Source organism: Capra hircus, chromosome 8 (genome assembly GCF_001704415.2).
Source record: "Capra hircus breed San Clemente chromosome 8, ASM170441v1, whole genome shotgun sequence".
Lineage (NCBI taxonomy): Eukaryota > Metazoa > Chordata > Mammalia > Artiodactyla > Bovidae > Capra > Capra hircus.
This window is the reverse complement of record NC_030815.1, coordinates 61193825-61207170: the sequence shown is the minus strand read 5'-3', so window position 1 is coordinate 61207170 and position 13346 is coordinate 61193825. Positions and strand designations below refer to the sequence as shown.

Here is a 13346-nt window from a genome sequence, read left to right as displayed (position 1 = left end):
AGTTGCCTAGCTTCGAAACGAAGAAAGAGCCTGGAGACAGAGACATCAGTGGTTTATTTGACAGGGATCATATACAAAGGGTCCTGGAGCCACACCTTGCCAAACAGACACTGGCAGGACATTGCAGCAGTCTTTACTACCCGAGGGAGAAGGCGACCATTTGCAGGAGGGAATTGGCATCAGGTGGGCCCATCAGTCACCAGGGACTAATTAAGCCCTCTAATTATAAGAGGATTGGATAGTCTGTGAAGCAGGGACCAGATATACAGCAGCAGATATACAGAGAAAAGAGCCTAGCACCGTGAGTGGCCTAACCACACAAGGTTAACACATGTCACGAGTGCTTAATAAATAGTAACACATTCAAGGAAACCCATACCCCAGCAATAGTAGCTGGTCAGAGGTGCACATGCTGAGTAAACAAGTGAGAGGGGCCCAGACTTCTCTCTCAGCTCTGCCGGCTTCATCTCTACCACAGGCTATTCGCATACTTGCTCCCAGGCTTGGGAGCTCCTAGAAGGCAAAAGCCCTACCTGTTGGTCTCTTCTCTGTGGATGTTAATCTGAATCCAATCTGCCTCTTCAAGGCCCAGATAGGAAGGAGAGACTGGCCCAGAAAGAGGCCTGTGTCACTCTATGGTATAGTATTTTATCTTGATGGTATCTTAGTGTAATTTTAATTTAGTTCTTTTTTGAGCCAAGTTAAGCACTTTACATACATTTAAGAGCCATTTCCTTTTCCATAAACTATCTATGGATGTTCTTTGCCTACTCAGGTGAGCTGGGCATCTTTGCCTTAGTGATTTGTAGGTACTATTTGTACATTACGAAATTAGCCCTTTGTCTATAATGAGTTACAAATATGGTCTTTCCCCCAGGTTTTTTTTTGTCTTATGATTTTGTTAATTATTTTTAATGAAGACATTTTTATTCTTGTGGCTTCTAGGTTTTGTCACACTGTGTATCACAGTGTATCTACTGCTGCATAATAAATTATCTAAAAACACAGTGGCTTAAAGCAACAACAATCATTCCCTTATTATCTCTGATGGTTTTGGAGGTTGGCTGGGCTCAGTAAGAGAGTCTCGTTCAGGATGATTTTTCCTGAGAAGTTGGATGGTGGCTGGGCCACAGGGAGCTGAAGGTTTCCTCACTCAAGTGCCTGGCTGTTGAGGCTGGCCATCAGCTGGGCCCTCTGCAGGGCCCCCAGCCTGTGGCCTGCATGTTCTCACAGCCTGGAGCCTGGGCTGTTCCAAGAGACAGAACAGGGAGCTCTCAGGCACTTAAGGCCTGAGCCTGGAAATGGCACTGCCTCACTTCTGCCATATTCTCTTGGCCACACGGTCGCTGAGCCCAGAATCAGGAGGTGACAGAGACCCCACCTCTTGATGGGAAGAGTATGGAAGAGTTGGGGGGCTATGTTTTAAAGTTGCCTTTTCACAAAAAAATCTTTTTCACATGGAGTTTCACATATATATACACACACACACATATACACGTGTGTGTATAAATATATATATATACACACATACACGTGTGTATATATATATACACACACATACATATACATGTGTGTGTGTATAATGCTTTCTAGGCTTGGTACCTTTGCGGTTTAATTTTTTACTGAAATTTTGATCCATATTTTTTTTCAGATAGCTAGCAAATTATTCAACACCTTTTATGAAATAAACCATCTTTTTCTATCATATACTAAATGTGGGTCTTTTAGGGTCTATTTCTAAATTGGATCTCCTGCTTTGTGGAACTTTCTATCTAGTTGTATGTGACTGGTCATCTGTGAGATAGTCAAGGGGTGTTGTTGCTGGAAACCACTAGGTTTGTGGTCATGTTATGCAGCCTCGTATCCAGAGGTGGGTGAGGACACCCCTGAGGGCCTAGAAGCAGAGGGTCAGGCCTGTGTGTGAGGTTCTATGAGAACAAGGCCGGCTCACAAGATCTGCCTTGGCCGCATACTGGCCAGGTGGCATCTGGCAAAGCGCTTCTGTCTGAGCTCTGGCTTCCAAACCACAGAATGCTGCTACTGCTAAGTCGCTTCAGTCGTGTCCGACTCTGTGCGACCCCATAGATGGCAGCCCACCAGGCTCCCCCGTCCCTGGGATTCTCCAGGCAAGAACACTGGAGTGGGTTGCTATTTCCTTCTCCAATGCATGAAAGTGAAAAGTGAAAGTGAAGTCGCTCAGTCATGTCCAACTCTTCACGACCCCATGGACTGCAGGCCACCAGGCTCCTCTGCCCATGGGATTTTCCAGGCAAGAGTACTGGAGTGGGGTGCCATTGCCTTCTCCAAAACCACAGAATAGGGACAGCCATTCCCTGTCATGGTGGTTGGTGTGTGCTGAACCCAGGGCCAGGGCCTCGGAGGTGCGCAGGAAATGCTGATAAATTGGACCAAAGTTCATCCTCACTCTTTGGCCAGTGGAAGAAAATGGGCCCCAGCCACGCCCATGTCCACTGTCTGCCTCCCTGTCCTCAGGGGCTTCACTCTCCATGCGCCCCCTGCAGCGCCTTCCCCTGCTCCAGCCCTGGACCCCTCCTACCCTTGGTCAGGGGATGCAGAGAGCCCAGGGGTCTTGGATCAGGTCAGCCTGGCTGAAGGGTCTACTTGGCTCTTGGGCCTCTGTCTGGTCATCTGGTTTCTGCCCAATTTCTGAGGCTGTTCCCTATTCCTGCCTTTTGGAACCTGGAACTTTAAGGGCCTGAGCCAACCCAGTAACCCTCCTGAGCCGTGCCCAGCTGACCTGGGGGCGTGTCTCCCTCCCTCCTCCACTGTTCCCCCCAGCCATGGTTAGAGTCCAGCCTTGGTCCTCTGGTCCGGAGTCCCATTGTAGCACCCCAGGGCTGACCTTGTAACCTTGCCCTCCCCACACCCACTCAGGCATAGAGTGACACAGCCCAGCATGCTTCCAGAGACACCTGAATATCAAACAGCGTGGGGACAGCTGCAGGCTGGGAGGCAGGGAGAGTGGCTGCTTCAGAGGCCACAGCGAAAGTCTGCAAGAGGCACCATATAGAAAAGTGCCCACCAGTACTGGGTGCAGCACAAGTGTCCCTGGGTGCTGATCAGATCTCTGATTCAGAATTAATGCCACTCAGCTGTTTATTCAACAGACAACTAGTAATAATATTATTCCAACATGCTAGGAGAGCTAACATTTACTGAGTGCCAGCTGTGTGGCCATGGCTGTCCTTTATCAGTATTATCTCATTTAATTTTCACAGCAACCCTCTGTGGTGGGCGCTGTTATTATTCACATTTTGCAGATGAGGAAACAGCTTCAGAAATGTTAAGAAACTTGCCCAAGCATTCACAACTAATAAGTGGATGAGATGATGTTTAAATCTGAGTATATATGACTGTGGGTTGTGCTCTTATTCCCTCTGTTCCCCAACCAGCAGCTGAGAAGAGAGAGAGAAATGGTGCTCCTAATTTTGAGGAAGGTTCAAGGTGCTGAAGGAGGCAAAGAAACTAACTTGGGAGAAACCAGAAAGTTTTTCTAGGAGCAGACCTTGAGCGGGGCCCTGAATCATGGGGAGGATTTGGAGAGGGAGCTGGGGACAGAGGGAGGCACTGCGGTCATTGGCCAGCTCTAGCAGGAGCAAAGGTCCCAAAGGGGAGCTGCGAGCTGCTCTGGGCAGCTGGTCTGAGTAGGGAGGGGCTGCGGCAGGCTGAGCTCTGCCCTCAAGCACGAGCACAGCGGGGACCATGGATGCGGCAGAGTCGGGGAGAGCTGCTTCCTTACCCAGAGTCCAGACCTTGACCGCTGTCCTCTCTGCTGTGCCCCCTCGGTACCCACACCCTTGCAAGACCCCAAAACTCCTACTGGAGACACAGCAGGCAAGTACTTGGTGACGTGAGATAAGTCTCAACTGCTGGCCCGTCCCAAAGCCTCAGAGCACCCCACAGGGTCAGGACCCCTCACTCTGTGGGTGGGTTATGGCCAGAAAGTCTCCTTCCAGCTCCCTGTGCTGACCTATGAAGCCCTTTCCTTTCCTCAGGAGCCCAGGGTTCCCTCCCTTCTCAACAAAAGGCTCATATCAGTCATGCACACTCTACTAAAAAGAACCCAGTTTCCATGGGTACCCACATCCCATTCTGGGCCCCAAACCAGCTTCATCTGAAATAGAAATTTCATTGAAATGTCTTTATTATATCATAAATCAGTCATGAATCTTTTCCAGTGAGGTTATCACTCCAAATCCAGAAAAGACAAAGGCAGTTCAACTGCCCAAATGAGAGGCTGTGCAACAAGACCTTATGTGGAATATGGAAATACAAACTGGGCTCCTGTGAGCTCTGACAAGTTACTGCCCTGATTCTTCAAGGAGATGAACTAGAGCAGAGATCGGCAAAATTTTTCTGCAAAGGGCCCACTTGTAAATATTTTAGACTCTGTGGGCCATACAGTCCTGTTGCATTACTCAGCTGTGGCCATCACAGCCTGAAAGCCACCACAGACAACACGTCAGCAAATGGGCATGGCTGTGTGCTAATACAACTTTACGTATGAACACTGAAATTTGAAGTACTGTACATATAATTTTCTTGTGTCATAAAATGCCTAGATTTCATTTGTTTAAGCAAGACTCATTCTTGCCTGGGCATCGTACCAAAATAGGTGGCCAGATTTGGCCCATGGCCACAGGTCACCCCCGACCTCTGGCTGGAGCAGAGCTTCTCACTGTAATGTGCAGATGAATTACCTGGGGATCTTGTTAAAATGCAGGTTCTGATTCAGTAGATGTAGGGTTGACCTAGGAAGCTGCATTTCCTGTGAGATTCAAGTGACGCTGCTGGTTTGAAGAGAACACTGTGAACAAGGGGATGGGGAATGCTCCAGCTCAGCCACGCGGAGACCCTAAGTGATGCTCTGATTACAGATCCTGCTGTTCCTGAAGAAATGCTCATTCAAAAGTCTGAACACAAGTGGGTCCCAGTGTTTTTTGAACAGCCTTCACCCCTATCCTGGCTTTTCTTGCTTTATTTCCTTATTTTTTTGTGTTTTTTCTCTCTTACCTCCTGTCACAAGAACATAAGCTCCTTGAGAGCAGGGACTTCGCTCCTCTGTTTGCCACTGTCATCCTACAGTCTTGCACATGGCAGGTGTTCAGAAATATGTGTTGAAGAAGTGAATGAATGACATCGGTGGTGCCTCGTTGGCCTCCCTTCTTGTGCATCTCCGCTCGACTTTGTCATTCCATCACCACCTAGTGGACACTTTTGTGTACTGCGGGGCAGGGGAGAACAATGCTCCACATGTGTGACTGACCCAAGCAGGAGGTACCCGAAGCCACCGCAGGCAGAGATCTGTCCCTTCCGATGCCGCTGTATCTGTGTTCTTGTCTGCTGGTACAGAGCTCCTCGGAGGAGAGCCTTCCTGGAGGAGGCAGCATTTGAACTGAACAACAAAAGCAATAAGATTGAGAATGGTGGGAATGAGAGGGAGGAAAGGCATTCCTGGTCGAAGGATTAGCATGAGGAGGGGCCTAGAGGCTGGAAAGCTTAGGCGTGTGCCAAGGGGAAGAGAAGTACAAGCAGCTGAGATGGGAAGTGGAAGGTGAGCCAAATAATGACACAGGAGGAAGGGAAGAGGCCCAGGGAAAGGAAATTTCCACTTGGAGTTTGATCCATGCCAGGAATTTCATATGCATGAGATCATTTAATCTCTGCTGAGTCCAGTGAGGCAGATTTTAGTACGCCCAATTTACATACGAGGAAACTGAGGCCTAGATGGGTGAAGTGACTTGTCCAAGGTCACACAGCTGATAAAGGGCAGAACTGAATTGAGATCATCTGATGCTTTCCTCCCTGAGGGGAGTGCCTACCCCTGATTTGTGCTTGAAGTGGGTGTGTGGTGATGGGGCATATGCAGGAAGCTAGGAGCTGGGATTCCAGACATCCAGAGGCCTGAGCAGTTAGCTCCTCCACGTCATCTCAAGGCCTGACAGCTCCATAACCTGGGAGACTCCCTCTGCTCACGCTCATGGTCCTAGAGCCCTGGTCTGGGGGCAGGATGCCTGGGTTCTAGTCTGGGCTCCCTTTACCTCTCTGGGCCAGAGGGTACAATGGCTCTAATGACTGGTGAAAGGATCTCAGAGATCTCTTACTTGCCCATTATACAGATATGGAAACTGAGGCCAAGAGCCAGACAAGAAGTCCCCTGATGATACACACCAAGCTAGGCTCAGTGTGGCTTCCATCTTGGCCTCTGTGTGGGTTCGCATCTGATCGCTGAAAGCTGATACGGCCATATGGGCCTGAGCCCTGGGCAGAGAGGAAGCAAAGGGCCCATTTGGGCCCCTTTGACCAGCCCAGGCCCTTGGATAATGTGTTTGAGTTTCAGCTTCCAGTGAGGTGTTTCTGGGGGATGAGGTGAATGTGTGGAGCCGCAGACTGGGGGAAAGGGAAGGAGGCTTAGCAGGACCTGCCCCACAGGCTTTCCAGGGACTGGACTCACCAGAGCACAGGGAGGGATGGGGGTGACCCAGCTCTCTCAGCAAACCTCGATCGCCCCTAGGCTTCCAGCCCTGCTGCAGCTCTGCTCCCAGCAAAGGAATCTTCTTGCCCATTTCTCAGTCCCTCGGCCTGCTCTTCTGGGGAGCAGAGGACCCCAGCCTGGGGTATAGGGAAGTCACTTCCATCCACGCTGAGCTCAGGTCCATGTCAGATTTGAAACAATGTAAACTTCAGCACCACACAGGCCTGACAGTGGCCCTGTTAGGATTCCTCAAGAAAACTGAGGCTCAGAGAGGCAGAAGGACTCGCCCAAGGTCATAAGTTGCCCTCAAATCCAAGACAGAGTGACACCACAGCATTTGACCACAACATCCACGACTCCTCTGACCCAAGCCACCAGCCAGCCCCTCCATGTGCTAACTTGACTCTGCCCAACAGGCTCCACTTCTCCCACTGACCTGCATCATTCTCCTACTCTGCCCATTGTCCCCACAAACCAGGAAGAACTTCAGGGCAAGGACAGGGTAGGATCCAAGCCTTTTGTAAGACTTCAGGACCCAGCCTGGGGGACACTCAGTAACATCTTCCCCATGAATGAGGGAACCCCTGCAAGCGTGGACACCACCCCCATTTTTCAAACTGAGGGTCAGTAGGAGATGGTGACCTGCTTGGGCCACCAGCAGGCTCCAAGCAGAGCGGTGACCAACCTGGGCCTCTTGATGCCCAGATTCAGGTTCCCTCCATTGGACAATCTGGCTTGAAGGCACCCAGCAGCTGTACAAAGTCGTGTGCGTGTGCGTGTGCGTGTGTGTCAGTCATTCAGTCGTGTCTGACTCTTTGCAACCCCATGGACCGTAGCCCACCAGGCTCCTCTGTCCGTGGGATTCTCCAGGCAAGAATACTGGAGTGGGTTGCCATTCCCTTCTCCAGGGGATCTTCCCAACCCAGGGATAGAACCTGGGTCTCCTGCATTGCAGGCGGATTCTTTATCATCTGAACCACCAAGGAAGCCTGCAAAATCCTACACGTGGACCCAAAAGCAGGCCCCATCCTTCAGATGCTGCAAGCCCACTGACTTGCAAACACCTGAATGTGCTTGGGTAGAGGTGAGCAGGGGAATGACCACAGATTTGCAGGGCTCCCTGTGGCAGGAGCAGGTTATTTCTGCTGGGGATTTCTACCAGAGCTGTTTCTGTAATCTTTCTCAGGGCATGGCTGGGGTTTAGTAATGAGCTGTAACAGCCTGAATACTTGGTTCTGTGAGCTGAGAACTGTTCATTCTTACATGAGGTAGGGCTCCTCTTTCCTTGATGGCTGAGTTCAGTTGTGGCAAGGGGTGGGGGAGGGTTGGGAGGCAGGGATCCAGGACCGGAAGAGCAGCAGTGCTCACACAGGACTGGAGCCGGGCACCACCTTTATACAGATGGAGCCGTGGAGGCCCAGGGCAGCTGCAAGGTCAGGGGCAGCAAAACTCCACATGCAGACCGGACTGTGGGCATGGCAGGGCTGAGCATGGGGTTCCCCAGAAGCAAGCTCTTGGCTGAGGATTCCAATGCAAGTGATTTATCCAGGAAGTACTCCCAGAATGAGCCTGGAAAGGACTGGGATCCAGGAGGGGTGGAGGTAGGGAGGAGGGAGATCAGTTCAGTTCAGTTTAGTTCAGTCACTCAGTCGTGTCAGACTCTTTGCGACCCCATGGACTGCAGCACACCAGGCTTCCCTGTCCATCATACATGGTGCCATTTCTGGTTTCCTCCTGCAGAAGGTAACTTCAGTCTGATCCCAGGGGGCCCTGGAGTGTTATGTCAGGGTTCTCAAAAGCCCAGGCAAAGGAGCTGGGCTTCCATGTTCCCTGCAACCATCAGTTTGCACCATCCAAGGAGACCTGAGTACAGCTTCCTGGAGGAGAAGGTGTGTCCTTGCCCTGTGATGTGGAACAGGATGTGCAGGTTCTGGCCCAGGCAGGTCACTGTCACCTACTGACCCTCAGTATTCCCGTTTGAAAAATGGGGATGGTGTCCACCCTTGCAGGGGTTCCCTCACTGAGAAGATGTTTATTGAGTGTCCCCCCAGCTGGGTCCTGAGGTCTCACAAAAAGCTTGACTCTTACCCTGTCCTTGCCCAGGTGTTCTTCCTGCTGAGGAAAAGGGCTTGAGGGGTACACCAGAGAGGAGCTCAGGCATACTGCCAGAAGGCCAGGGTGGCCATGGTTAGGACAAGCCAAGGAAGAGCGTTAACTATATCCCTGGTGGCTCAGATGGTAAAGAATCCACCTGCAATGCGGGAGACCTGGGTTCAATCCCCAGGTTGGGAAGAATCCCTGGAGAAGGAAATGGCTACCCATTCCAGTATTCTTGCCTAGAGAATCCCATGGACAGAGGAGCCTGGTGGGCTACAGTCCATGGGGTAGGAAAGAGTCAAACACAACTAAGTGACTAAAACACAAGAAAGAGCGTGGAGCTGGAGGGATGGCTCATCTCCCTGCAGGCTGCAGGTGAAGTACACTCACCTATTTCAGCAGAAGTCCCATAAACCACCTCCGGAAATCTCTCTCTCATTTGCCACTGTTTGTGGCCAAAACCCTGAACTGTGACGAGGAGGGACAAATAGCTTAGGTAGAACTGCCTTATTCAGCCAAAAATGTTCAGAAATGAGTCACTGGCCTTGATCTAGGCCCCAAGAGGCTCTGCCAACAAGAGCTCCAGGCTCCAGGTGAGGTGGGCATCAGGCCTGGGCCCAGAGGGCAGAGCCATGTTGATGAGGGGCAGCCCATGGAGGGCAGTGTGTTATTAGTGGGAACTCCTGTCTCTTTACATGACCCCACTTCCCTTCTCTCCATCCACCTGACCTCCGGGCCCCCAGCCTCCCCTCCAAGTCAGTCTCCTGGAGTTGCCAGAGGTTCCCTCTAAAAAGCAAATCTGGTCCCATCTCCTCCCTGCCTGCCACCTTCCCTGGCTCCCCACTGCCCTTAGGAGAAAGCCCAAAGCCCAACGTTCTCCCAGGACCTCTTCTCATGAGGACAATGCATACCCGCAGGGACTGACAGCAGCAAACTTCAGGCAGAGATCGGGAGTTCCAGCATCTTCCTGGAGCCCACAGGCCAGGGCAGCGCTGGCAGCAGCCTGGCTCTCCAGGAAGAGGGAAGAGCTGCCCGGGACCTGCTCCCCATGTCTCCCTTCCTGACTTTGCCTCTGTAATTAATTTATGGAAAGCATCTAAATTGGGAGTCAAGACAGTCCTGCAAATCTCATTTAATCCCTGCCTCCACCGGAGGGAGCAGCACCTTGGGGGTGGAGCTTTTCTTACAGTGATTACATTTGGTTTTATTTCTGGAAAAAAGCACGAAAACGAAGCATTTAAGGTCTAATTTCCCCAATAACTTTTGGAAGGCAGAGGCTTCCAGGTGGTGTTCGGTGAGGTCACAGGGAAGGAGGGCTTTTGTGGGGGCGGTAGACTCTAGCTCATCAAAAGTTCCTCTTGGCTCCACCTTTAAGCACAGCCAGAATCTGCCTTCCTCTCTTCCTCTGCTGCCTCCACCCCACCTAAGACACGGTCACCTCTGCAGTGGTCCCCTGGCCATCTCCCTATTTCCACCTCACCCTGCTCCAGTCTCTGCTCACAGGCAACCAGGGCCAAGCCATGGCTCCTCAGAAGCTCTCTAAGAGCTCCCTGCTACCCTTGCGGGGAAATCAGGAATACTGTCAGTCCCATTAAGGGCCACACGATGCCCTCCATCCTCATTCCCTCCCCTCTCCTACCTCCCTGGAATCCCTTGACGTTGCACACTCTGCCTGCCAGCACTCCTGCAGGCTGTTTCCCCTGCGTGAAATGTTCTTCTATTGATCTTATTCAAAAATTGGCTCTTTGCAGCTTCCCTGATCACACCCATGCCCCATTCATTCTCTGTTCTCGTCACTCCTTACCACTCACCACCAACCTGAAATATCCTAATTTTTTTCCTTATTGTCTAGCTTCCCTCTATTCTTCATCAGAATGTCAGCTCTAAGAGCAAGGGATTTGTTTTAATAATAAAAATGTTGTATTTAGAATTAGCCAGCTGGACTTGGTTTAGATGATCCCAATTTTGTTGGCAATGTCCAAAGCCTCACAGCCAGGAGCCAGCTGAACACACGCCTTCTTCTCTCCAACAGGCCTGATCAGGGTGTTGGCCTTGGCCGCGTCAGTGTCACAGAGCTTCTTCACAGCCTGCTTAATGTGATGCTTATTGGCCTTGACCTCCACGATGAACAGTGTGCTGTTGTCTGTCTTCTTCACGGCTGACCCTGTGGTGGGGGAAACTGGATGATGGCGGTGTGGTCAAGCTTGGTTCTCCTGGGCGCTCCTCCGAGAATATCTGGGCTGCCTCCTGAGCCACAGTGTTTTGGGCCAGTGAAAGGTGGGTGACTTCCGGGTCTTCTTACTGCGGCTGTGGACACCTTTCAACACCGCTTTCTCAGTCTTCAAGGGCTTTCCTTTGCCTTTGGCTTTGGGAGGGGCAGGGGCTTCCTCTTCACCTTCAGCACCAATTTTGTGGAAAGGAGCAAGGGATTAGTTTTGTTCACTGACATATCTCCAGTACGGACCGCAGTGCCTGGCACATGATACTCAATAAATATTAACCAAATGAATGAATGAACTGCATTGTGACAGCAGGTGGCAGAGATCCTGAGACATTGGGGGGCTGTCCTCTGCAGGTGGGTGGAATCAGTCTGAGCTTACCTCCTACAGGCAGTCCTCTGTCCAGGTTCTAAATGGAAGTCCTGGCTGCAGGGGGCAGCTCTGATCACTCAGTAGGACTGATTTTTCCTTTGGTGCAAACACCACCTCTTCCAGGGAGCCCTCTGAGAACCCTTCCCAACCCTCAGGGAAAGTCTGTCCTACCCCCTCCTGGCTTGACACTTTCTCTCTTGTGGTCTCTTTGGGGTGTTGGTGTCAGGCTGAGGTCCCTGGCGGGCACCTGAGTCATATCCAGAGAACACCTGGAGGGCCTGCTTCAGTTCACGCTTTACAGGGCCTCTCATGAGGCCAAAGTCACACCTTCTCCTCACTCAGGCCTCACAACAACGCTCTGAGGCAGACATTCTCATCCCCGTTTTACAGAGGAGGAAACTGCGGTCAGAGGCCACAGACATGACTTACCCAAGTCCCACAGCTGTGTCACAAGGTGGAGTGTAGCCGGGCTCCCTGGCCCCGAGGCCAGCTCCCCAGCGTTCAGCAAGGTGCTCAGAAAGCGTTTGGGGAATGACAAGCCCGAGTTCTGGGGCTCCTGAGTGAGTGATGAAGATGCTGTAAACACAGCGTGTACCAACCCACTGCTGGTCTGGTCTGTGTGGACTGTCCTTGCTCAGCTGAGCATTGAGATGGAGACTCTCCTGGTGTTCTGGGCAGGTAAAGAAAAGACAGTGATTCTATCTTCCAGCGACCCATAGCAGGCAGGGGCACGTAAAGAGGTTGTACCATGCCTAGTGCCCATCCCTGGTCCTTAGCCTCACTCTGGTGGCAAAGACAAGGCCCAGAAGAGTTGAGCAATGAGCCAAAAATTAGGGACAGAACTGGGAGCATGACCCTTGACATCAGTTCTACCTTGCTCTCTGAGTCTACCTGCTATGTCTGTAAAGGCCACATCCCTAGGACCCAGTCCTTGGTTTCCTCTTTTGTAAAGGGGGAAAACTGTACCTATTTAATAGTATCAAAGATTAAATGAGGTAACACAGGCAAGAGCCTGGCACAGTGCCCGGCAGGAAGTAAATTCTTAATAATCGGAGCATATAGTTATCAGCTGGTTCCAACAGAGGAGCCTATGTTGCGCTGTCTCCTCCTTCCCTGCCCGATAGGTGGCTCTTACAGGCTTGCAGCTGCAAACTTGGTAGTAGTTAGAAGACCTATTTCTTTAGGGGAAAAAATAACAATTAAAATAACAGTGCCCCATGGTGGAAATGGTGTGACAAAATTAGCACAGCGTGGCAGTATTTTGTGAGTATCTTAAATCTGCAAGGTAAGTATTTTATGAATGTTAATAAAGTCTCATTTTGTCTGAATTCTCCCACCTTTTAAAATGTATGTCAAGAAACAAGCAACTCTGAAGCTGTGTAGTTAAGTGAGCTGCCAACTGGATTTACAATATTGCCACGTAGGGCATTTTTTAAAACAGGTGAACAAATATAAACATCTTCTCTCATCTTTTGTCAGGATTAGTCTCAAATTCAGTGAGTTTTGAATTATGCCCCAGCAGGACTAGACCCCTCCTGGAGTAAGATGCAGTGGTCCTACACATACCACAAGGGCCAACCATCTGGAAGTAGCACTTTGATAGAACCCATCAACAATGCAAGCCATTCTTGCATGGGAGCTCAACGTAAGAGCCATTTACATACTTTGACTACTTAGTGACTCTGGAATTTATCCTAGTGAAGTAATTCCAAAAGAGCAAAGCAAAATGCAAGCACATGAAGATGTCAATTGTAGTGTTGCTTACAGTTGAGGAAAATGGTAAACACAATCTACAAGAGGGGAGTGATTCTGTAAATTATGCTGGGGCCCTTGATGGTTCTTTGACCAATAAAAATTATCATTTTGAAGATCATGTGGGACTTCCCTGGTGGTCCAGTGGTTAAGACGCTGCGCTTCCACTGCAGGGGGCACAGGTTCGACCCCTGGTTGGGGAACTAAGATCCTCCATGCCTCTCTGTGTGGCCAAAAAGTTGAAAAGAAGAAGATTGTGTAACAACATATATGATGTTTACATTCAAGTGTTTCATATCGAAGGGGAAAATGCAAAGCTGCATTGGGACTCTGGTCTCTGATACTGTCGGGGCAATTTTCGTTCCTTGCTGTCTGGTCCTCCCAACAGCCCTCTGAGGTAGACAGAACAA

General features: G+C 50.5%; 1 non-coding gene and 1 pseudogene across 1 annotated transcript; one reads left to right on the top strand and one right to left on the bottom strand.

The window, feature by feature from the left end:
- On the bottom strand, positions 10543 to 12810 carry LOC102183065 (annotated as a pseudogene).
- Positions 13067 to 13139, top strand: TRNAG-UCC. The gene has a single exon. It is a non-coding gene; the product is annotated as a tRNA-Gly (tRNA).